Consider the following 23,400-nt stretch of genomic DNA (forward strand, 5'->3'; position numbering starts at 1 on the left):
GAGAAGAAAAAAACGAAAAAAGAAACGCTTTTGACTACAGAAACTATGATTATTTATTGATCTATTATTATTATTTTCAATAAAAACTTCTGGAAAATTAATGAATATTAAAAGGAGAAGGAAAAAAAAACGCTTTTGTTGAATAAAATTTCTTAAAAATTAAATTTCATGGTATTTCTTTTATAGCACACAATCTATTTATTCGAATCATTGTTGAGAATCACATGTATCATCATATGTATCGAAGTCAAAAATACAACGGAGTAAGAGTCAGGAAGTTTATGATTTAAACATTTTTTACAGAAACTATGATTATTTATTGATCTATTATTATTATTTTAAAAAAAACTTCTGGAAAATTAATGAATATTAAAAGGAGAAGGGAAAAAAAACGCTTTTGTTGCATAAAATTTCTTAAAAATTAAATTTCATGGCATTTCTTTTACAGCACACAATCTATTTATTCGAATCATTGTTGAGAATCACATGTATCATCATATGTATCGAAGTCAAAAATACAACGGAGTGAGAGTCAGGAAGTTTATGATTTAAGCATTTTTTAAAAGAAACTGAGATTATTTATTGACCTATTATTATTATTGGTTTTATTAAACTCTTCTGAAAATATAACGAATATCAAAAGGAAAAAAAATGCTTCGGTTGCGTAAAATTTCTTAAAAATTAAATTTCATGATATTTCTTTCATAGCACACAATCTATTTATTTGAATCAATCGAGAATCACATGTATCATCATATATATCGAAGTCAAAAATACAATGGAGTAAGAGTCAGGAAGTTTATGATTTAAACATTTTTTACAGAAACTATGATTATTTATTGACATTTTATTATTATTGTTTTTGAAAAAACCGTCAGAAGAATTAATAAATATTAAAAGGCGAAGAAAAAAAAATGCCTTTGATGAACAAAATTTCTCAAAAATTAAATGTCATGATATTTCTTTTATAGCACACAATCTATTTATTTGAATCATTGTTGAGAATCACATGTATCATCTCATATATCGAAGTCAAAAATACAATGGAGTCAGGAAGCTTATGATTTAAACATTTTTAAAAGAAACTGTAAAATAAAGTATGAAAATTTTTACTCGTCTTTTCCTTATACACTTCACTTTTAAATCGAATACCCAACAGTAAACAAGGTGATATTTTAAGTTTAAAAAATTGACTGGCAGTTTGAAAACAATGGCATCTATTTACTACTGTAAGTTATGATAGGAGAAGAAGAAAGTGAGTGGAAAGAAAAACAGAAGAATAAATGGAAATAAAGGGAAAATGAAAAAACTTTTCATGAAGATATATGCTTCCTGACTTTCTCAAAAGTCAAAATATGGCAGGGACTTAAGAATTTATGGAGAGAAAAAGAAGCCCAAGAAAAGTCATAAAACTGATCTATATCTCTGTTGTTGACGACTAGAATAGATATTTATGTATTTTTCCTATAGAATTCATATTTTATTTCTTTTAAGGAAATAGTTTAGACCACGACTGACTTGAGTTTAAAATAATAATAAATTAATAAATGAAATAACAGACATAAATGAATGTCGTAATGAGAATAGATATATAAAAATAGATATATAAAATCTTGTGTTTTTTATATTCAACGCAACATTTAATCGTTGAATGACGAATTCGTTTTTTCATTGATTCGGTAAATCAGTGATACACTCATTCGCTGATTCACTAATTTACTAATTCACATATTCGTGGATTCTCTCATTTGTCCATTCATTGTTTCACAAATTTATTGATTCGCTAGTTTATTGATTCACTTATTACTTCATTCAATATTTTGCAGATTCATTGATTCACCGATTTGCTGATTCATATTTTATTTTATTTGCTTATAGTCTAATTCTCCGAATCATTGATTTTCTCATTTACTCAGTCACCCTTTCACTAATTCTCTGAATCAACAATTTTTTTTTATTTCGTAGATATATTAAATCTAAGATTCCTCAATTGTTGTTACACCGATTTTTCTTCTTCTCTCGTTTTTTCCCTTCCTTTTTTAATTCACTAGCCTTATCAAGAATTATTCATAATATTGGTTGCTTTAGAAATGCTAGCGCGAATAATAAAAAGTAATCAAAATCTGACGAATCTTTATTGAAAAAAGAAAATAATAATAATAAAAATAAAAAAAAGATAAATTTTGTTTCGAGTTGCCACTTTACCTCTTCCCTCAATTTATCACTCCGTAAATCTAATAGGTGCTTGAGAATTTTAATCCCGCTTTTACATCGAAAGGTTTTAAAAACTAGCAAAATTAACAACATTTTCGACAACAATTTAATTCTTTTTTTTTATCATAGAAGGAGATTATGGAACATCTTAAATATTTATAAATTCCTGTCAAAACAAAAGTCATTAGAACATCTCTCTTAGGTAAAAACCAATATTTACATAATTAAGGTTATCAGAACCTGAGAAATTATTATTTAGAGCTAATATTTAATATAAAAAATACCGCTTTATTTATTATATGAAACTGAAAGGCTTTCGTAATAATCACATCTTATCTTCTTTCTCAAATTTTCAGTTCGATTTCGCGAAAAAACTAGTTCTGATGATTTTAACTTCATTTTTGTTGTGATAGATCGCGATAATAATTCGTCAGACTTTGAAAATATTTTTTTTTTATCATTTAAATAGCAATTTGCTACTCTTAATGCGCGTGCTCTAAAGACTTCATAGATCAATGAATTTTAAGTTTCAACCGGGCGGCACTTCGATATCTTTAAACTGTTTTAAAAAATGAATTTTTTATATTTTTAAAAATTTTATTTAATACTTTTATATAATTACATAAAATTGTACTATACATTTACTAAAAACTAAGCCTTTATTTAAAAAAAAATGAATAAATAAAATAATTAAAGTTTTTGATACAAGTCGGAATTTCCTAGTTTTTTTATTGGCAACAAACCAAATCTTTATGACTGTTAGTATTAAGTTGACTGTTTACGAAAATTATACTTAACACTGATAATTAGTATTTTGAAGTATAAATATTGTTAAGCTTCATAAATTAGTTCTGCTTTTTTCATTATCTATTTGCGAACCGTTTTCCAAGAAACGGAAAGACAGAAAAGAAACATAATGCCAAAATAAGAATAAAATCTACGATTTTTCTGAAAAAAGGTATAAGAAGGCAATGACGTCATACTTCAAAATGAATAGACAATTGTTGAGTACGAGGTCACTAACATGCTATTGGGAATTTATGGGAGGGCTTTTTATCTTTTTTTTTTTTCCTTTTTCCATTCTTCTTATTTTTTTCCGAAATTCTTTTTTTCTTCTTTTTATTTCTTAAAGAGCTGAAATTTGAATGCAGTAAAAATATCAGTTACGCTTCAAAACATATTTGAACAAAGCACTATGGCAAATAAGTATTAAAAATTGTGCTTTATTAGGAATTTAATGTATTATTTTCAACAAATTTACTTCTAAAATTTAAGAGCGTGACATCCTTGAACTAAAAACGATGTTTTCTTTTTATTTAAATAACTAACTAACTTCGTTGAAATATCCAGTTTATTCTCTACAATATTAGTAAGTGCAAGCGATAATGGTCTAAAAATGATTCCATGTGAATTAGAATTTAATGAGATTTAGCATTAGAAAACGATAACGATATGCAACCATTTAAGAACAGAATCATGAATAAATAAAAGATTTTAAGCTTTTAAGAGTAACAGTGATGTAAGTTAAAACAGCAAAATGTTGAGAAAATGATAAAGATAGTAATTTTGTTTATTAAACCTCTAAGATCTGAGTTCTAAAAGTGTTATTTTTGCTTTGAAATTTGAAGTAGAAGAAATTAAACTCACTAAAGAGGATAAAAATTTTTTTTATAAAAATATTCAATCAATTAAACAAAATTGGCATTCCTTAATTATTCTCAATCATTAAGTTAAGCATATTCATTTTTTTACATACTATAAGACACTTTAATAATGTATTTTTTCACATTTTGGTCATGGAACGAATTCCACTAAATGCGAATAATAGATATTTATGAGCCCTGCTCAAAATTTCACTTGTATGAAATTTGTTTCAATTCCAAATTTCCGATTCCGATTTCCATTTCCAATTTCTTTTCCAAATTTCTTTATTGTAATTAAAAATCCCGAAGAACGAAAGTAAATCCAATTATGTATTTACATAGGCTATCTCTTTGTAAAGGTATAAAAAAAAATGTAAAATATTATTTTTGAAGTGATAAAATTAAATCAAATGTTTTCCAATATATTGGAGGTTGCGTCTCACGAAGTAATAAATAAACAAATTTTAAAATAATTATTAGATTGCTAAATTAAATATCTTTATGTATTTCATTGAATGTTTCTCTTAGTTTTCAGATTTTCTTTAACAAATACCTTTAATTGAATTATATGAAGTATCAAATTTGTTACTTTAGGAAACACAATTTTAGCATGTTTCACATAAAAACTGATATCTCAAATGTAATTTTCTTCGATACACTATATTCCAACCCGAAATTCAACCAAAAAATTTTCCCGCTGAAATCTATTTTTGTTTCGTTTCGTTTCTTTTTTTTTATTTATATTTATTTATTGTTATTATAGGGCAGTCCTTGCCTTAGATAAGATATTCCCTGTCTCAAAAAGGATATGGACGTTTTGGAAACAGTCAGGCGCCAAACGGAGAAACGAAAATACTTCTGGAGAAGAGCAGGGCCCATCTAGGGCTGTCGTGCCACTGAAGAAGAGGCATTATTATTATTTTTATTGCTAAAAAAGAAATTTAATTTTCAACAGCAATTGTATTTTGCTCAAAATGTCATTTTAAATAAATTTTTGGTAGTTGATAATTAAATTTTGGTCATCATAATAGCTTTATAGCCAACCACGAATATAGCAAGTTATTCGTAGAAATAGATTAAGGAGGCTGGGCCATTTTTAGATACGACATGCAAAGGGCTTTTGTGCTTATGAAGATTATATTAGATCCGAAACTCTTCTAAGAACATCTTTTACGTTTTAACAAAAAATAATTTGTTTTCAAAAGTAATTGTCTCGGCAAAAAATTTTAGTTTTAATCCCTTTTTTTATATAATAACAAATGTTAAACTATGATAAATACTTACTACATATCTCTAAATATTTTGCTTTATAAACAAACAAAGAAACAAAAAGAAAAACAAAAAAAAAGTATTATTTGTAATCTATAAAATTTGTATCCAAATGGGTACATAAGAATGAAGACAATAAAAACTTAACTTATACTTTTACTTTGTTCATACTTTTATTGAGAATTGTTTCTATTCGAATTCATAAATTTTAATAGGAAATCATTGGTACTTTACTTTTTAAAAGTGCACTTAAAATTGAGATTTATACTTTCTAGCTGGTGGATGTTTTTATATAGCTAATTTTGATGTTAAATAATTCCTATATATATTTTTAAAGTAATATATTCCTAAATAAAATAATGAGCTCAAAATATAACTATAAAAATTCTAGAATGCTTTAAAATAAAATTTAATTACATTTTTATAGCTTAATATAAATCCTTAGAAGTTATAGGTTTTCTTACATTTTAGGGGAAATTTTTCAAAATTATTACAACTACAATTCCATCAAAACTGTATGAACACATTTTGTTCAAGGGCATAAAAAATTTATAGCTGAATTTTAAGAATTCCTCACATTTTTGTTGAAACCAAAATTCTTAATGACATTATAAATATCAGAAAGATTGGTTCTAGATCTTAATAAAATAAGTAAAACAAATCTATGATGATCTAAATAAAGCTATCCTCTAAAATGAGTTATAACAAAAGACGGTGTAAGATGACCCAATGAAACACAAAACGAAGCTATGTAACAAAGCTAATGGCTTCTGAAATGTCATTAGCATTGTTTGACAAGATACGGGCCATAATTTCTAGAACTGATCTGTTATAGTTGTTACTTATGCCTTTTTTTTTTACAACCGTCGTTGAACAGCAGACCCAATTCTGGGTTTACGACTACCAATTTTCAACTCCATAGCCTTGCAATTTTGAGCCTAATCCAGAAGATCAAGCTCACGGAACTCATGGATCAAACAATGGAACAAACTAGCCTTCGTGGAGAACTTTTTGATGGAACAAACATGCATTTGTGTTACATGGACAGGAAAACCACGAAAACCTCCCCTGGGTAGCTTGAAGGCAAGGAATTTTAAACTCATCAGGCTTTCCCAGCCTCGCAGTACTCACCAGGCTATCCCGGCCCTACTTATGCCTTGCAAATCAAGCTAATTTTTAAGTCAGAGGGTGCGTATTTTGCTCTTTCAGTAGCGCGAACTGTTGCCGAGAATACGCCTTCAGTCATGTATACGTCACTGCCCGTTTTACAGGGAGAACCCATTCATCCCCAGATCGTAATTTTGATCTGAACCAGAGAACGAACAAACTCCAATTGGTCCCCAAGTACCCCTAAAGGTGTTAATTTGTTATGAGAACGTGGAAGAATTCGTGACTCCGACAGATTTAACGAGCACCAGTCGCCATTTAATACACGGGGAATCTTCGGCCGGCGGGATTCGAACTCACGTTCTCACGAACACTAGCCCAACGTTCTACCAATCAGGCTATCCCGACCCCAGAATTGATCTAATAAACACATATCAAAGTAACATCCACCTGATAAAATGTACTTTTGTTCTTAGTCGTGAAAAAGTTTCAGAAACTTATTACATCGCTTTCTTAGAATTATCTTTCAATCTGTCGGGAAAGAAAAAAACGTAGACCACTTTGAATAACTTTTGATCTAATGATCGGATCTTTTCGTTCCATGACTCAGTCTTAACAGTTCGAGGGGGTGACTTCAAATATGCTAATTAATTATTGCAACAGGTTGGAGCGCAGACTTAAAATGAATTTTAACTGTTTTCTGCGAAAATAGTTGTAAGGGAGATGGTTCGAATTTGTTTGGAGCAATTGGAGCAGCAGTCACATCCCAGCTCCAGTTGCTCCAAAAATGTAGCTGTAATCCTTGAAAGGATGATTCATATTTGAAGACTTAATAGAGAGTTAATGCGCAATAAGATTTATTAGACCTTATCAAAACCTTTTACGACGCCCTAAAAAAATACATTCAATTATATTCTAAGATAAACGGAATGATAGGAAGGCACGGGAGACCAAGTCACGTGACTATAGTAGTATGAATCACCATCGACCATTGTTTTAAATTTTATAACATTGATTGAATAGAATAGATGTAGAATAATAAAAATAGAATGATATTTAATCAGCAAATTGAGAAGAAATTCAAATCCTAACTTCTTTCAAAGTGCAAACTCTGTAAATGAAAGCATTTAATTAAATTAATTTCAGATCACTGGGTTCAATTTCTTGTTCAGTTTACCCTTGAACTAAAGGCGGCAGGTGCGCAATGCTTTCCACTCTGTCATTATCACGCTGTTGTTATCGAAATTGTGGAGCCTTAACCTTCATGAAGCCTCTAGCTGGCAACTGGATGCTGTGCGATTGTTTTTATTTTTATTTTATATTTATCAAATTGACAATAAATAGTTTAGATTACTGTATTTTTATTTAAAATTATGTTATTTTCTATTTATTAATTTACTATAAAATTTTTTATAATTTATGTTGAAGCTTTATAATTATTAAAGTTCTTTTAGTTCAAAGCTAATTGTTAAGAAATTAGAAGGAAAAAAAGAAACGTTGTAAACGTTCAATCAGTTTAAAAAAAAGGAAAAAGTAATATTATTAAAACTATATTTTAAACCTATGAATTGGCGTGAAAATGCAAAATTAATAATAATAATAATTAATAAGTATTATAATTAATAACATTTATTAGTTAAAAATTATTAATCTCAAAATAAATAAGTTTTACTTATACTGACGTTTCGTTTGAATGGTTTTAAGTTATCGATTTGATTTAAGTAGGAAAAACTTTCTGAATATAAAAAAAACAAGAACAACAAAAATTTGCTTTTGTAGCTTTATTAAATATTTCTTTTGCAAACCTATTTTTCGATTTTGTATAAGAATCCAGTTTAATAATTACGCAGCATTTTAAATAATTTTTCAAAAGCAAAAAATACATAAAGAAAAATACTTTGTAAATAGCATAAAAAAACTATTGAATTCTTGCAAGCATAAGAAATCTTTTACGATAAAAATAAGCAAGATGATCATATGTTAAATTATTTTGGGCTATGAATAATTTTACTTGAAGTATGCGCAAAATTAGAAACATAGTTTTAAAATTTTTCTCGTAAGAAATGTAAGTCATGTGATTGTAATATTTGATTACGATTTAATAATGTTACGATTGCAAAACAGCAAATTACCATAACAGAGAATAAAATAAGTTATTTATTGAAATCGTTGTTCGTTATCTCTTAACAACATAACTAAAATGTATTTCGATTAAAAAATTTAAACAAAATGGAGGATCGAGGGATACATTCTGTAAGAATATTAATGTTCAAAATAATAATATTAAAAGCATAATAATAATAATAAAATCTCCAATATAAAAAATTCGTCTAAAAATATTGGTATTATAACAATAATAATAATAATCTTTTAACGATTATGCTAATAATAAAATTTTTAAATTAATAATACCAATATATTAAATTAATGCAATTACAATGATATTATCAAAATAATATTAATATAATTATAATATTCATGATAACACAATAGCAATATTCGAAATAATATTAGTATAAAAATACTATTCAAAATTATATCTACATAACCATAATATTCAAAATAATAATGAAACATGTAGCAGTTATCATCATGATAAATTAAAAAAAATTATTAAGTGGGTAAAATTTGGAAAAGGATGTTAGAGGGAAAGCAAGACACGTTCAACAATAATGTAAATTTTCAAAATAATAATAATAATGAAATCTGAAATGTAAAAAATTAATATACTATTATTAGTACAATAATATAATAGTATAATAATAATAATAATATTTTCTAATAATTTTAATATTCCAATTATAAAATCTTTAAATAAGAATACCAATATAATAGCAATATTCTAAATTACATTAAGGTAATAACAATAATATTATCAAAAATAATATTAATGTAATAAAATATTCCCCATAATATAAAGCAATATTCAAAATAATATTGGCATAAAAATAATATTACATAACTATAATATTAAAAATAATGAAACAAGTAACAATTATCACTATTATGAATACGTAAAAATTAGTGCTTAGTAGGCATAAATTTTACAAAAATATTATGATAATGTCAATAATAAAATCTTTAAAATAACAATACTAAAATAATAACAATATTCAAAATTACATTAATATAAAAGCAATAATAATATCAAAACTATTAATAAAATAATAATATGCCTAATAATATAATAATATTATAACATAATATAATATAATAATATTATAATATTATAACATAATATAATATAATAATATTATTATATTCAAAATAATAATGAAACATGTAGTAATTATCACTAATATAAATTCATAAAAATTTGTGCTTAGTAGTCATAAAATTTTTTAAAAAGTAATGTTAATGCTAATGAAAAAATCGTCAAAATAATAATACCAATATAATAACAACATTCAAAATAATATTATTCTAAAAATAATATTCAAAATGATATTAATAAAACCATAATATTCAAAATAATAATGAAACATGTACGAATTATCACTATGTATACGTAAAAATAATAGTGATAAATATATTTTTTAAAAAAATTACTTACAAATTCTATGGGATGCAGATTTTTCTTTAAACATAAGATGCAGTCAAGAGTGAAATTAAATCCTTTGACGTAAAATAACAAAAGTCAAAAATCCAGGGATCATAATCCCCCGTCAAGGTAATAGTTCCTTGTGGTATCGCCAAAAATGAAAACAAATCGAGATTCAAAAGTCATGCTCCCTGCAGATTTTAATTCCTATCTCTAACATTCTCATTCTTTGCTCAGCTGCTTGAAAAATGAAGGAAAAAGACATTTTTGGAAGGAGGAATGTTTTCTCTGTCCCCTCCACCCCCATCTTGCGTCCACACGTTTTTTGAACGTCATTATTTAGCCTGCGTTTGACGTTTCTGCCGTGAATCATAAAATATCTCAAAGCCTCGACTTTTGTTTCGGAGGTGCTATCTGTATGCTAAATTACTGATTGTTTACCTTCTGTGGCTTCACAAAATTGGGCAGTTATCTGCTTTGCGCAGAAAAGACATTAAATCAAGTTTTATTTGGTCTTTTCTTTTTGGCGAAAAAGGTTTTGTTATGAGAAAATAACAGCACCTTGACGGCAGATAGCTGGATTTAATTTTCCTTACCTATAAATCATATTTTATATTATTGTATTTTTGAATGTGAAGTAACTTTTTTTCTTTCCTGAACTAAATTGCGTAAAGAGCATAGGAAAAAAAATTGGGGGGGGGGGGGGNTTTGATGGAACTAATGGGGGAGGTTATTGAGAAAGGTACTTCAGTTTTACAGTATTTCACTAAATAATTTAATGGAATTTACATTGCTGTGATTTTATAACTGTTGTGTTAGAATATTTTATAATGATCGAAGGTTTCGAAACTAATGGGTTAGCATTTAAACTCCTGCAGTTTTTTTTTTTTTTCAATTTTAACAGTTTGCATTTAATTAAAGATTTTTTTTGAATAACGCTTTATATCATTTGAAAGAAGATATTTTATTCTACTGAGATCTATGTTTTGTATTTCTGTTCGAGTTAAATTATGATACGTTTGAGATCTTTAAAATTGAATGCCAAATTGAGAAAAATTAGCAGTTTTGACCCCTTCTTCTTTTTAATTTAAATGAAGAATCTAAGGCTGCAAAAGCTGCTCGCGACATTTGTGCTGAGCATAAAAGGAGTGTTATGGTTGAAAGTGTTGCACGTTGTTGGTATACCAAGCTTAAAAAAAGAAAGAAAGAAAAAGTCAAAATTTTTATCTCAAAGGTGCACCTGGTAGTCCAGATGGATGGACGAAGAGCGATTAAGCTAGCTTTTGGACAAAAATTTACGTCAATAGACAAAAAAAAAAAAGAAAAAAAAGCAGGCAAACAAAATAAAGTGCTTATGCACTTGAAACTTATTTCTTATTTATTTATTATTTTTAAAAAAAGAAAAAAAAAGAAGCGAGGTAGAACTTTGCCAACTCAATATTTTAAAGGACCGTCTTATCAATCACTATCTTAAATATTATGTTAGATTTTAGATAGATTTTTCTCATTTTTTTAAAAATGTACTTTTAGTAATAGATGATAATTAGAACAGTGCAACACTTTTCATTAGAAGGTGAGAAAAAAAAAAGACTTAATTTTATAAAAATTGAAGTAAAAAGTACTTGATAACTTCAACAACTTCCACCGGTTTTTTTCTCAGAAATTTAAAACAATATGGTTATTCAGTTAGTAATTTTAGATGGTTGCTTAAAACTGCTGTATTATCTAATTTTGGAGTTTCTAAAATTTAACGTTTATTTTTATTGAAAAAAAAAACGATTTGAATGATATTAAAAAAATTTTTAATGCTTAAATAGTGTAAAAGTAAAGATGATTTTCCCAAGTCTTAAAATAGTTTTCAGATTTTTAAATATCTATATTCTTGCAAGATTGGAATTTTATTTGTATTTATTTTAATTTTTGTTTTGTTTTAATTGACAATGATAATTTTATGCATAGTAAAAGATCTACTTAACGTACATCAATAGAGTTTAAATAAAGATTTTTTCACGAGATTCTAAAGGCAGACAAAAGAATGATACGGTGAAGTCTGTTAAAATTGACTAAACTGATTTTATAAGACTTTACTTAATCAATAAGATCAACTTTGATACATGGAAACAAAAATTCTTGTAAAATTAACGATAGCGAAATGTCCTGTAAAAGTAAAAAAAACATAATTCTGCTCAATAAAACTAAATTATACGGCATTTAAAACATTTATTCGTTAATTTTTGCGCTAATAATAAGGTAAAAGTTAATCAGAAATTCTGGTTTTCAAAATTATCGTTTTTTTCGCCACACATTTAGTAAAATATATAAAACTGAAAAGTAAATTTAATCGAATAAATGCTTTCTATCTCTCTCTGAGGAATCATGATAAAATTTTAAAATTTTCATCACAGATTATAAATTGTATTTTATTGTTAATTTTACCAAAATCATCACACTGAGCTTACCAAAATAATCAAAAATCATTACTGAGCTTTTTGATGTTCCTATGGAGGACAACAAGGAAAACAAAGAGCATTTTACTATAATCTAGTAGTTTGGATGACATTTTTTTTCCGTGTAAGTACATACTTAATACTTAAATTTGTTTTTAAAAAATAGCTGATAGAGTTTTAAGTATTCTTTATAAGGCGCTAAGGTATTGTTTAATCAATATACATTTCAAAACGAAATCCGAATAAAATGTTTTTTATAAAAACTAAGGTCACATTCCAAAACAGAAAAATCAATTAAGCTAGCGCGCTTGTGTAATAACGTTCTTTTCCCCTTCTAATACTGACTACTATAAACCGATTATTACCTTTAAAACTACAGTAATAATGGATAAAAAAAAATTTTTTGAGCTGAGATAGCCTGGTTGGTAGGGCACTGGGCCCATGCCCAAGAGGGCGTGGGTTCGATCCCGCGTAATTCGTAGTAAATGGTGACTGAAGCACGTTAAATCTGTCTGGTCCAAAAGTCTTCTATGTTCCCATAACAGATCATACCTCTGAGGGTACTGATCTAGGAGTTTCTTTGTCTTCTGGATTGGGTTCAAAATTACAAGGCTACGGATTTGAACATTAGTAGTCGTAAACCCAAAAATGGGTCGGATGTTCAACGACGGTAATTAAAAAAAAAATTTATTTAATGAACTATATTTTTCAACGTCTTTTTAATTTAGAAATCAGGCAGGTTGTGGCTGTGCACTCAAGACACTTTCCCATTGCTTAACGCCAACGAGAATTATTATTCATAAATATTTCGAAAAAAACTTTTTATCCAAAAGAGTAAATTTACATTCACGCGTCTCAGACATACGGATTTAGCATTACCCAAACAGCGCTGTGTTATTAATACCCTCTTCGTGATTCCAGTGATATAAACATGTGTGTCAAAGCCAATTTTGATGCAGCACACAACACGTGACGTACAATGATTTAGGTCCGCCGAAACCACCTGAACTTGGGATTCGATCAGCTGAATACACATTTCCCAACTGTCAAAATTCCCTTGGATATAAATTGGAATGGATTAAAGCTCCATTCCGACCATTTCATCTTCAAAACGAATATGCAATTCGTGGAATTTAAGGTTGGGTGGTAAGGCCATCAAGGGAGGGAGTGGATTATATTGTAGAGTTCAAAAATTAGCTGTTGTCACGGATAAAGGGGCCGCAGCAAAAAATATGCTTCTCCCCCCTTCTTTTTGTTAAAAAGCTGATTCTTGATTTTGCCAGATATTGTAAATTTTCATGTTTTGAACTTCTGCTTAGTTTTTTAGGGCATTCATTTACCACCGATATTTAAGTATAAACTATAATTTATTTGTAAAAAAATATCAGATGGAGTATAATTTGAAAAAAATAATAAGTTAATAAGTTAAAATTATTAAAACAAGTATTTTTTTATTTTATTTTTTATAACCGTCGTTGAACAGCCGACTCAATTTTTAGGTTTACGACTACTGATGTTCAATTCTATAGCCTTGTAATTTTGAACCCAATCGAGAAGACAAGGAAACTCCTGGATTAAGGAAATCAAGGAAACTCCTGGTTTGCTCTCGTGGAGGACTTTTTGATGGAACTAATCCGCATTTACGTTACATAGAGAGATAGACCACGAGAACCTGCCACGGTAAGCCTGACGGCAAGGGGACTCTAACCCATCATCCGCCTACCACTGAGGATATTTCACGTTAGCACTGCGGCGGTGCAAGCCGGACGCGGAATTCGTATCTACCAGCCATCGCCGGGATTGGAACCCGGTGCCCCTCATCGGAAGGCGAACTCTCTATCCCCTGAGCCATCGCAGCTCTAAAACTATTATTGTAAGTTATGAGTTTATTCTTATCTCGCCCCGCCCTATTTTAGGGCATACGAGAGTTGATACATACACAAATCATACATTAAAAATCCGTAAATCTCTATAAAAGTTACATCAACAGTGAATATAAAAATCAGAATATCTAAAATAATGTTCAATACAATTCTATAAAACAAGTTTAAACCAATTAAAATAATAAAGTAGTAAAAAGGTTAAAAAAACAAAATCACCCAAAAACCAATAAATGTTAAAACTTTACAGGAACATGCAAAACAGTGATAAAATATAGAAGTTAAAATTCGATAAAAAGGTTAAAAGGTTATTGTAAGTTATGGGTGTTCTAACTTTTTATAATTAAAATACACGGCGTAAAACAATTGTGGGAAAATTACCGTACTCTACGGTAATGACATTTTTGGTAAAAAAAGAAAAAACAATTTTCCTGGTTAATAAAACCAAAATATACGATATTTAAACAATTTGTTTAATAATTTTTCCGTTCATATAGTAAAGGCTTGGTGGAAATTCTCGTTTTCAAAATTACATTTTTTATTACCGCATATTTAGTAAAAATTACAAAACTTAAAAGCAAATTTATCTGAATAAATGGTTTTTATGACATACTCTAAGATATCATGATAAAACTATTAAATTTTGACACATTTACCAAATTTTATCACATCTTATAAAACTATATTTTACTGTCAATTTTCCCAAAATCATTACAAAATTACTTCGGTAAAAATTACCGATTACCTTGATGTTCCCATAGAGCTAGAAACATTGTAAAATGTACTGTATTCTGGTAGTTTTAACCTTACTTTTTTCTCAACGTAAGCATATTGAGGAGAGAAGGCCTAGTGTGAATATTTTTCACAAATTTGTCAAAAAACCTTATTAATTATAATTTTTTAACTCGAAATATCTTTTAGACAATAATTTGGGTGTTTTATTGCATTCTTGTTTATCTTCTTGAATGTAAGAAGTTGTTTAGTTTTCCCATATTTTTTTGAAGGTTGTTAATATTCACACTTAACTTCACTACACAGAGCAAGTGTTGACAAGGCTTGTTAATCTAGCTAGTTAAGTTGTATTTTATCTCAACTCAGAAAGGTATAACTAAAATCAATTAATTTCAATTTAAGCTTTATTGGAGAATAAATATTAACATTAAAATACTAATTTATAAAGGAACATTTCTCTATACTAAAAAAGACATTTTGAATGCAAATCAGTAAATTTGAAAAGCATTATTAAATTTGATTCATTTGATAAATATTTTGAATTTTTATTTTATTTTAGTAAATAAAATTAAAATAACTTTAAATGCGTATTGAGATGTAGTTCTGGTAGTTCTACCAGTCAGGGGAGAAGGAAGTTAGGAAATTATCTTTTTCTTTGAAATTTGAGAAATATTTTTCTTTCTGGAATAATTAAAGATTCAGGATTAGAATAACTATATTGGTCTTGTTCCTTAAGAATTGAACATCATAATCTACAAATCTATAAACAATTTCCACTCAAATTGCTTTTCAGAATTTCAGCTGCACCTATTTTTTATTTATTTTTTCATTTAAAAAAACTTGACTAGCACAAATGTTCTTAATTCTAAGTCATTCTTGGCAAGAAATTTCAATCTATTCACATCGATCTGATCACTGCAATATAAATTTTTCTTAAAAACAAACAAACTAAGTTTGCTAACTTATAAATATAAATAAAAATACTCTTAAACAGTAACATTTAAATTTTAAAACATATCATCTTCAGTTGAAATTCCGAAAATTAAATGTGTTAATAAGAGATTATAGATCAAATTTAAATGGTTACTTTTGCACCATAAAAACCTTCTTTTACTAATTGTTACTAAAATATTCATAATTTTCTTATTGCAACAGCACATGGAAGTGCCAACCTGTGTTGCGAATTTGAGAGGAGATTTAAACAATGATATAAAATGTTATTCAAGATGCCCACTTTAACTCCATGACCACACCATCCCTCCTCTCCACTACTTAATTTTGTTTTTAAAAAATAGCAGGTATAGTATAGTTAAAAAAATTATAACTTTGAAATAATTCTCCTGAAATTTTAGAAATGTATGCTATCAGCATTCTAACATTTTACATTTAATACAATATTGCATTCTAGTCCTTCTTATATTTGGATATATATAATTAGATTTTTTTTAAGGAGAGTCGGTAGGTCATATAGCTATAGTAGGTCATATAACGCTAAGACTGACCACTTTCGATGTACCTTTTCTAAGAAAATACTTATGATATTGTTTTGGAATTTTTTGAGAATATTTGAGATTATATCAGTTGCATGCTGTGATAATGTTTGTGAGTTGTATTATGTAATAAAAAATTCCTGCCAAGGATGTGAATTAACAGTTATCACAGTGTAAGCATGTATATGTAAATACTCTGTGAAAAAAAAACTGAAGCAATAGGCTTAGATGCTGAAAACAGGTACATCGAAAAAGGTCAGTTTTAGCATTATTGGTATACGCCCTACCGACTACCCTTAAAGAAAATGCAGATTATAGTTTGAAAGCATATAACTTTTTAAAAGTAATAATAATTTTTCAGGAAATTTCAAAGGTGAAAGCTATGGGTCTGGGGTACTAACCTTTTGCAGTTAATATAATATTGTTTTTATGTCCCTCTGTTATTTACGTATGCTTTTAGATTTTTTTTAAAAATATATAAAAAAAATTTAAAAATTGTAATTTATAAAATTTATTTAATTTCCCTGAAAGTTTTGGGATGTAGTACGTATGCTAGAAAGGTTCCAATATTTTGTGTTTAGTATTGTATCGTTATATTAACACGTGTTTACTATTTCGAAGCAATTATTAATTTATATTTATTAATTAAATAACTATCAAATAATTTATATTTTAATTAATTATTCTTGTTTTTAATTAAAATTCAAATTTATTATTTTTCATTTTTTTAAAAAAATTATTTACTTTTTCATACATTTCATAAAAAAATGCATTTCATAAAAATTTAAATTATTTGTTTTTAAGACGTAATTTTTTAAATTTATTATTACTGATACGTATTATTATCAAAAGATAAAGGGATAATTGTTTCATAAAGTAAGAATTTTCACATGAAGTTTTTTGCCTCCTTTAACTTTTTCTCGTGAATTTCAATATTTATTCTATCAAGTTTGCGTGAACTTGCAGATTAAAAACAAATATTTTCAAAATATTTTAGACGACTATTTGACTTTTACTTCCGAAATAAATTAATTTCATTCCAAATCATAATAACATTCTTATTAGGCATGTGCCCTTAGGTAAACAATTGAGGCTATAACGGTACTTTATCGGCCAACCATAGGATATAAAAGTAATTATTATTTGCTTTGTGCAACTTTCATATTCATGATGGCTTTTCATAATAATTATCATTGGCGAAATTCGGCGAAGAACAATGAAAGTGTATGAAATGTTATCAAACGGCACGCACGCTCTGCATTCAAAATCATGATTTTTTTCAAACAATGTTGGCGAATCCAGTTTTGCGTAGGCAATGCATTTATTTTCCAGGAAGATAAATATTCAAAATGCACGAATTTTGTGTTAGGATTCAAATGGAAGTATTTGAACCATGCAAAATAGCACCTTCATTAAGTTAAAAATTCATCATTGTTTCTGTTGTTTTAATAATTGAATGACTGTGGTGGACTTAGATTTACGAAAACTTTTATTCCATGCTTTAAATGTTATTTTCATTATTCGTGCGTAACTAATGAAATGAATATTTGAATTTCTATTTACCACATACATTATGCTTTATGAGTACCGTTGAAGAAGATGCCATTTAGGTATGAATGAATGTGAAGAATTTTAATTTGACAACTTATTTCCGCATACCATTTCTGATTTGAGGGTTATGCTTATTAATGAGAAGAAGAGTCTGATAAGAAAACTTCAAAATTGAAGAAAAGTAGAGATAAATAATACTTTGCTTAGATCGTTTCCAAAATTTGAGTCATATAAGAGAACTTTTGAAAATAATTTTTGTTACCAGTTATTAATGCTTAGGAATGGTGAAGAAAAATGTTCTATTTAAATACGGGATAAAAAAAAAATTTGAAGAAATAAATTATTATATAACTTGCATAACCTAAAATTTTAGTCATTTTGTAAATATATTGCATTCCATTTTTTATATTAGTTAAGAATTTCATTAAAGAAATCAGTGCTTATGAACAATGAAGAAGAGCTTAGTAAGCGAAGCACAAAATTAGAAAAAAATTGACGAAATAAAAGATTTCAATACTTTTTCCTAATGTTTTTTCCTAATGTTACTTTTTCTTAATGCTATTTTCCTAATGTTTAGTCATTCAAAAATTGCTTTTGTCACACCATTTTCAAGATTAATGAAGAATTTCGAAATAGAGATCAATACTTATGAATGATGAAGAAGAACTTGATTTGAAATGTTCAAAATTTAGAGAAATTTGAAATAAATTAAATATTTGAAAATTTTGCACTTTTATTACCGATTATTTTTGAGAAATTATTGCGTAAATATTTTTGTGTACAGGGGAGAGTGAGGTCAATCATAAAATTTTTTACTTAACTATTTTTAACTTACGAAAAATCGTTTATATTATTAGTATTAATTGGCAGACGAGTAAAGTAGACTATCCTCTACTAGAAAAAAAACCTTATTTTGAATGTTATTATATTAGTTATTAACAATTTTTGACAGTCATACACTTGTTACAATTGTCCCCACTTACGGGGTCAACAGTCTTGTAACAGTTCATAAATTCAACTGAAACATAGTTAATTATACATATTATCATAGTTGTGATAGATTTTTTTATTGATCAAAATAGTAGTGATATTTTAGGAGTAAAAATAATAATGAGCAGAGACCTAAAGGGTTAAACTTTTAACTTTAAGGGGTTAAAAACTTTAATTTATGCTGTGAAAGGTGACAAATAAAATAATGCACATGCAGCATAATATAAATGATATAGGAAACTATTGGTGGTTCTTAAAGAGTTAAGTAATGGTTTGTAAACATAAGATAATTTATTTTCAGCTGTTACAATCGTCCCTTTACTTATTGTTACAATCGTCCCCTAGACGCTATTTCAGCTTCATTCGTTAAAAACAATGCTAGTTAATTAACAAAACTAATTTTTTTATTTAAGTGTCAATTAAGGTGTCCACTTACATATTCGGTTAATAATTTTTATTTGTTTAAACAAAATTACTTTGTTACAATGTAATATTCTAATACCCAAGAAAGTACTTACGTTGCGTGAAAATATCTTTCGTGATGTAACTTTTTCAAAAGTATTTAAAAATGGTTGCCAGCAGGGGTGTACATGTAGATTTATTAAATACACCTTGTGCGCCACCTAGGAACCAAATCTAGAACCAAACACTCGAAATTTTGCTCTGTTACAATCGCACCCTGTTACAATTGACCCCACTCTCCCCTACCAATTTTTGTGTAAATATTTTATTGTGTATACTGTTTTTGATATTAGTCAAGAATTCAACTGTAGTGAGAAATATTTATGAACGATGAAAAAGAATTTAATGTGGAAAATTTTAAATTCGAGAAATTTGGAGGAAATAATTCTTTATAAAACTTACCACACTTAATCTAGAAATTTTAAGTTATTTGGTAGGTATTTAAGCATGCTATTTTTCATATAAACAAACAATTTCGCTATAGAGGGAAGTGATTATGATAATGAAGAAAAACTGTATATTTTAGTGAGTAAAATAATCTTATATTAATTATTTTAAAACTTTGCATTGTTAATTTAAGAGCTTCATCATTTAATAAGTGTTTCTGTATACCGTTTTTAATTCTAGTTAAGTAATCCGCTACAGAAAAATACTTATGAAAGATTAAAGAGTTCACAATGAAAAAAAAAAATCGATTTCAGTTATTTTAAAATCATCAAGGAATTTTTCCCTTAAATTTGTATAATTTAACAATCAGTTGTAATTATTTTTAAAGCAAGGTATGGTTTCTGATCAGTGGAGCAGAAATATTTAAACAAAAAATAAAAATAATTATTGCAAAATAATATTTATTAAACTTCTTAGCTAAATCTATGTGAATCACTAAAATTTGACATAATTTATTACTTAAAAAGTAATTAAAAAAAACATATCTGCGAAAAGTGTCTTTTTTTTTTTTTAAGTAAAAAAATTCATGATTTTACTTGATTGAACAATTTGAACAATTGAAGAAAACAAAATCTTAGTCAAAAGATAAACTGTTGTGCTTATAAACTGCAGGTTACTAGCATTTTATTAGTCTATTTTTTACAACAGTTACCTTTACAGGCTTCAGAATATTTAACAAGTCATTTATTAAAGAAAATAATGTAAACATATTTTTCTGACAATGAGAGAATATTTCTAAAGTATGAAAAATTATTCAATTTAACGAAAGATATAAAACAATTACGAAACTATTTCTCTGAAATAGATTCAATAACAGTTTTCCGATGTGAGTTACGCCTTCTAAAAATTAATTAAATTAGAAATAAGTCAAGCAATATTTTAGAGGCATATTTCATTAAAAGAAAAAAGATTAACTTTTCGCAATTCCATTTTGTTAATAAAATTCCTTCCTACGCATCAATATCGTTGCTACGGTAACATACAACTCATTTAAAAGTACGGAAAAAAAATTTCAATCGAAAGACTGAAAAAAAATTTAATGTTTCATTTTATTCTCATCGATTGAAATGAAGCACTCAAGGAAGAACATCTTGAGAACTGCAACAACCACCAAGTATATAGCTTCATCAGCAAATCAAAAATAAATATTTGATTTCCAAGCTTATGTCCTTAGGCTCAATGGGGCTTTTGAATTTCCTCATTTGCGCATGCGCTTTGCCGTTTTAATAAATATATCTAGCCACTCACAGGCGACTTCAAGATGAATATGGCTGTGCCTTTGGTAATTTATTTCGGATTTGCAATTAGTGCTCCGTCTGTGGAGCAAATTAAGTTTGGTTAGGGACAGAGCTTTGGGGAAATTCCGTTGCTGCTTTGAGAAGGTATACTGGGATGTGAAATGATAAATGGTCCAATATATATCCAGTAAATGTATCTTTAGAAATTGTTTATTATGGGTGAATAATTAAGTAAATATAAAGCTACAAAGTCTCTTAATGTAATAATATGGAAAACCTCGGCAATCACATTATCATATTTCGTTTAAAAAATATATAAGAAAGACCATAAATTTTTAAAAAAAAATTTGCACTTTGTAGAATTAATTGTTTAAATTGTTGCAGAATTTGTCAATCAACAGTAATAATTATATTGATATGTTTTATTTTATTTAACTGAAAAAAATATAAAACTGAAAATGAGAAATCGATTTCCTTATACCATTTACACTAAATTATTGTGGAATAATTTGCTGATGATGTCATTAGTGTTTTATTTTATCCAACAACAAAATATTAAAATTGCAAATAAAAAAAACTGATTCTAAAACCCTCCACTGCTACGGAATTATTTGTTACCCAAAATTAATGATTATATTAATGTATTCTATTTTATTCAGCATCAAAAGTTCACAACTAAAAATCAGAAAACTATTTCTAAAATCTTCCATCTTTTATTCTTCATTCATTCATTCGTAAATTCATTCGTGTTTTATTTTATCCAACGACACCACAACAATAAAACTGAAATTTAAAAAAAAAAGAAACAATTTGTTTTCCAAAAGTAATGATTAAATTAATGATTCGATTTTATCAAACATCAAAAGTTCTCAACATAAACTCAGAAAACGATTTTTAAAATCATTTCGCACTCTACTGTTCTGTAATTAGTTTGTAATCCAAAAAGTATTACGTTAATTATGTTAAATTTCAGTTAACAATTAAATTTTCAAATTAAAAATTTGAAAACGATTTTTAAAAACCAACATTTATATAATGACTATCTTTTTTAAAAAAACGTTCTTAAATTTAAATTAAATAAGGTTTCAAGAAAATAGCAAAACAATTTTCTTTACAGATAAAGTGCAAAAGCAAGAGTTGTGCAAAAGCACGATTACATTTGACACAGCTCAAAGAAAATATGTAATAATACATATGAAAGAAGAGTTCTTTATACTTTAATATTTGAAGATAATGTCATGAAATGCACACAGTAAATATGATGAAACTGAATGAAACTGATTCTGAATTTGCTCTATCAAGTAATACTGTTTAATATTGCAGTTTTTCAACCCCGTAAGTGTATTTATTTTTTAAATTGAGGATAACTATTTGTAAAACGAAAAAAACTACATTTGTTATTTAAATTAGTGAAAATTTGGAACAATTAACGCTTGTCACATAAAAATAATTAAATAACAAGTAATTGAATTAATTACAGATATATACCTATAAAATAAATTAAATAATAAATTAATGAGCAACTGGAAACAATATCAAAAGAATACATAAGATAATTAAGGAGACATTATTTTATAAAATATTTAATGTTTAATATTGCGCAACTTTTGATAACAAGAGTACGTTTATTTGCGAGAAAAAGGAAAAAGACTTTAAAAACCAACATCAAATCTGTCATACTGTGTCTAAAAACGTAGCAATTTCCTTTCTTTTTAAAAAATTATAAATTTTTTTTTCAAAGAAGCAAAAGCAGAAAGGGTTTAAAAATCATGAGCATAACCAGTCGCTTAAAAACGTAACCTCCATCCCTGCCTCCTGTTCATTTACATTTTTTTTTTAAATGCCAAATTTAAAAAAAAAAAGCTTACCATTCAATGAATGCTGTATTGAATCACAATCTCTTTATTCCATTAATTCGCGATATTATTCCATAGAATTGGGTATTTCTTCTCCGCGATGTTATTGTGGAATAAACAGGGGTGAAAAGAAATAGCGACAGCACTCTGGATACAGCAGGCTGTCCGTTGGAATAAAAAACCATCTGCTCTATTCGCGATTTCGTGTGATTGTTACATCTTTTGAAGCTGTTACGTGGACAAGCTGAAAAAAAGAGAAAAGAAACGGTTACAAATTAGTTTAGCATAGAAAAAAAGTTTTGTTTCGAAATATTTTAATCATATTACATGGGTTCGAAATCTAAGTGACCACACTGTAAGAAAATTCCAGATCAAAATACGGTAAATAGTACAGGCACTCAGGGTGCCGGTATTTTTTAATGCAAAATTAATTTTTAACGGAGCGTATTGCGGAATTTTTACTGCATGATTTTGCTACCGTGATTTTTACTGTAATAATTACCGTAAAATTCCTGAATCACCATAATTAAAAA

General features: G+C 27.3%; 1 protein-coding gene across 5 annotated transcripts in view; it reads right to left on the reverse strand.

Moving 5' to 3' along the window:
- LOC107445477 (pro-interleukin-16) overlaps positions 1–23,400 on the reverse strand; it is a 202,396-nt gene that overhangs the window by 129,732 nt on the left and 49,264 nt on the right. For 4 of the 5 annotated variants that reach the window (XM_071183066.1, XM_071183067.1, XM_071183068.1 and 1 more), the window contains one exon: positions 22,880–23,111. The gene's annotated coding sequence lies outside the window, so the exon portion shown is untranslated. Of the gene's footprint in view, positions 1–9,786; positions 10,026–22,879; positions 23,112–23,400 lie in introns of those variants that run through there. The other variant, XM_071183070.1, reaches the window with a different exon arrangement.

Source organism: Parasteatoda tepidariorum, chromosome 7, assembly GCF_043381705.1.
Source record: "Parasteatoda tepidariorum isolate YZ-2023 chromosome 7, CAS_Ptep_4.0, whole genome shotgun sequence".
Lineage (NCBI taxonomy): Eukaryota > Metazoa > Arthropoda > Arachnida > Araneae > Theridiidae > Parasteatoda > Parasteatoda tepidariorum.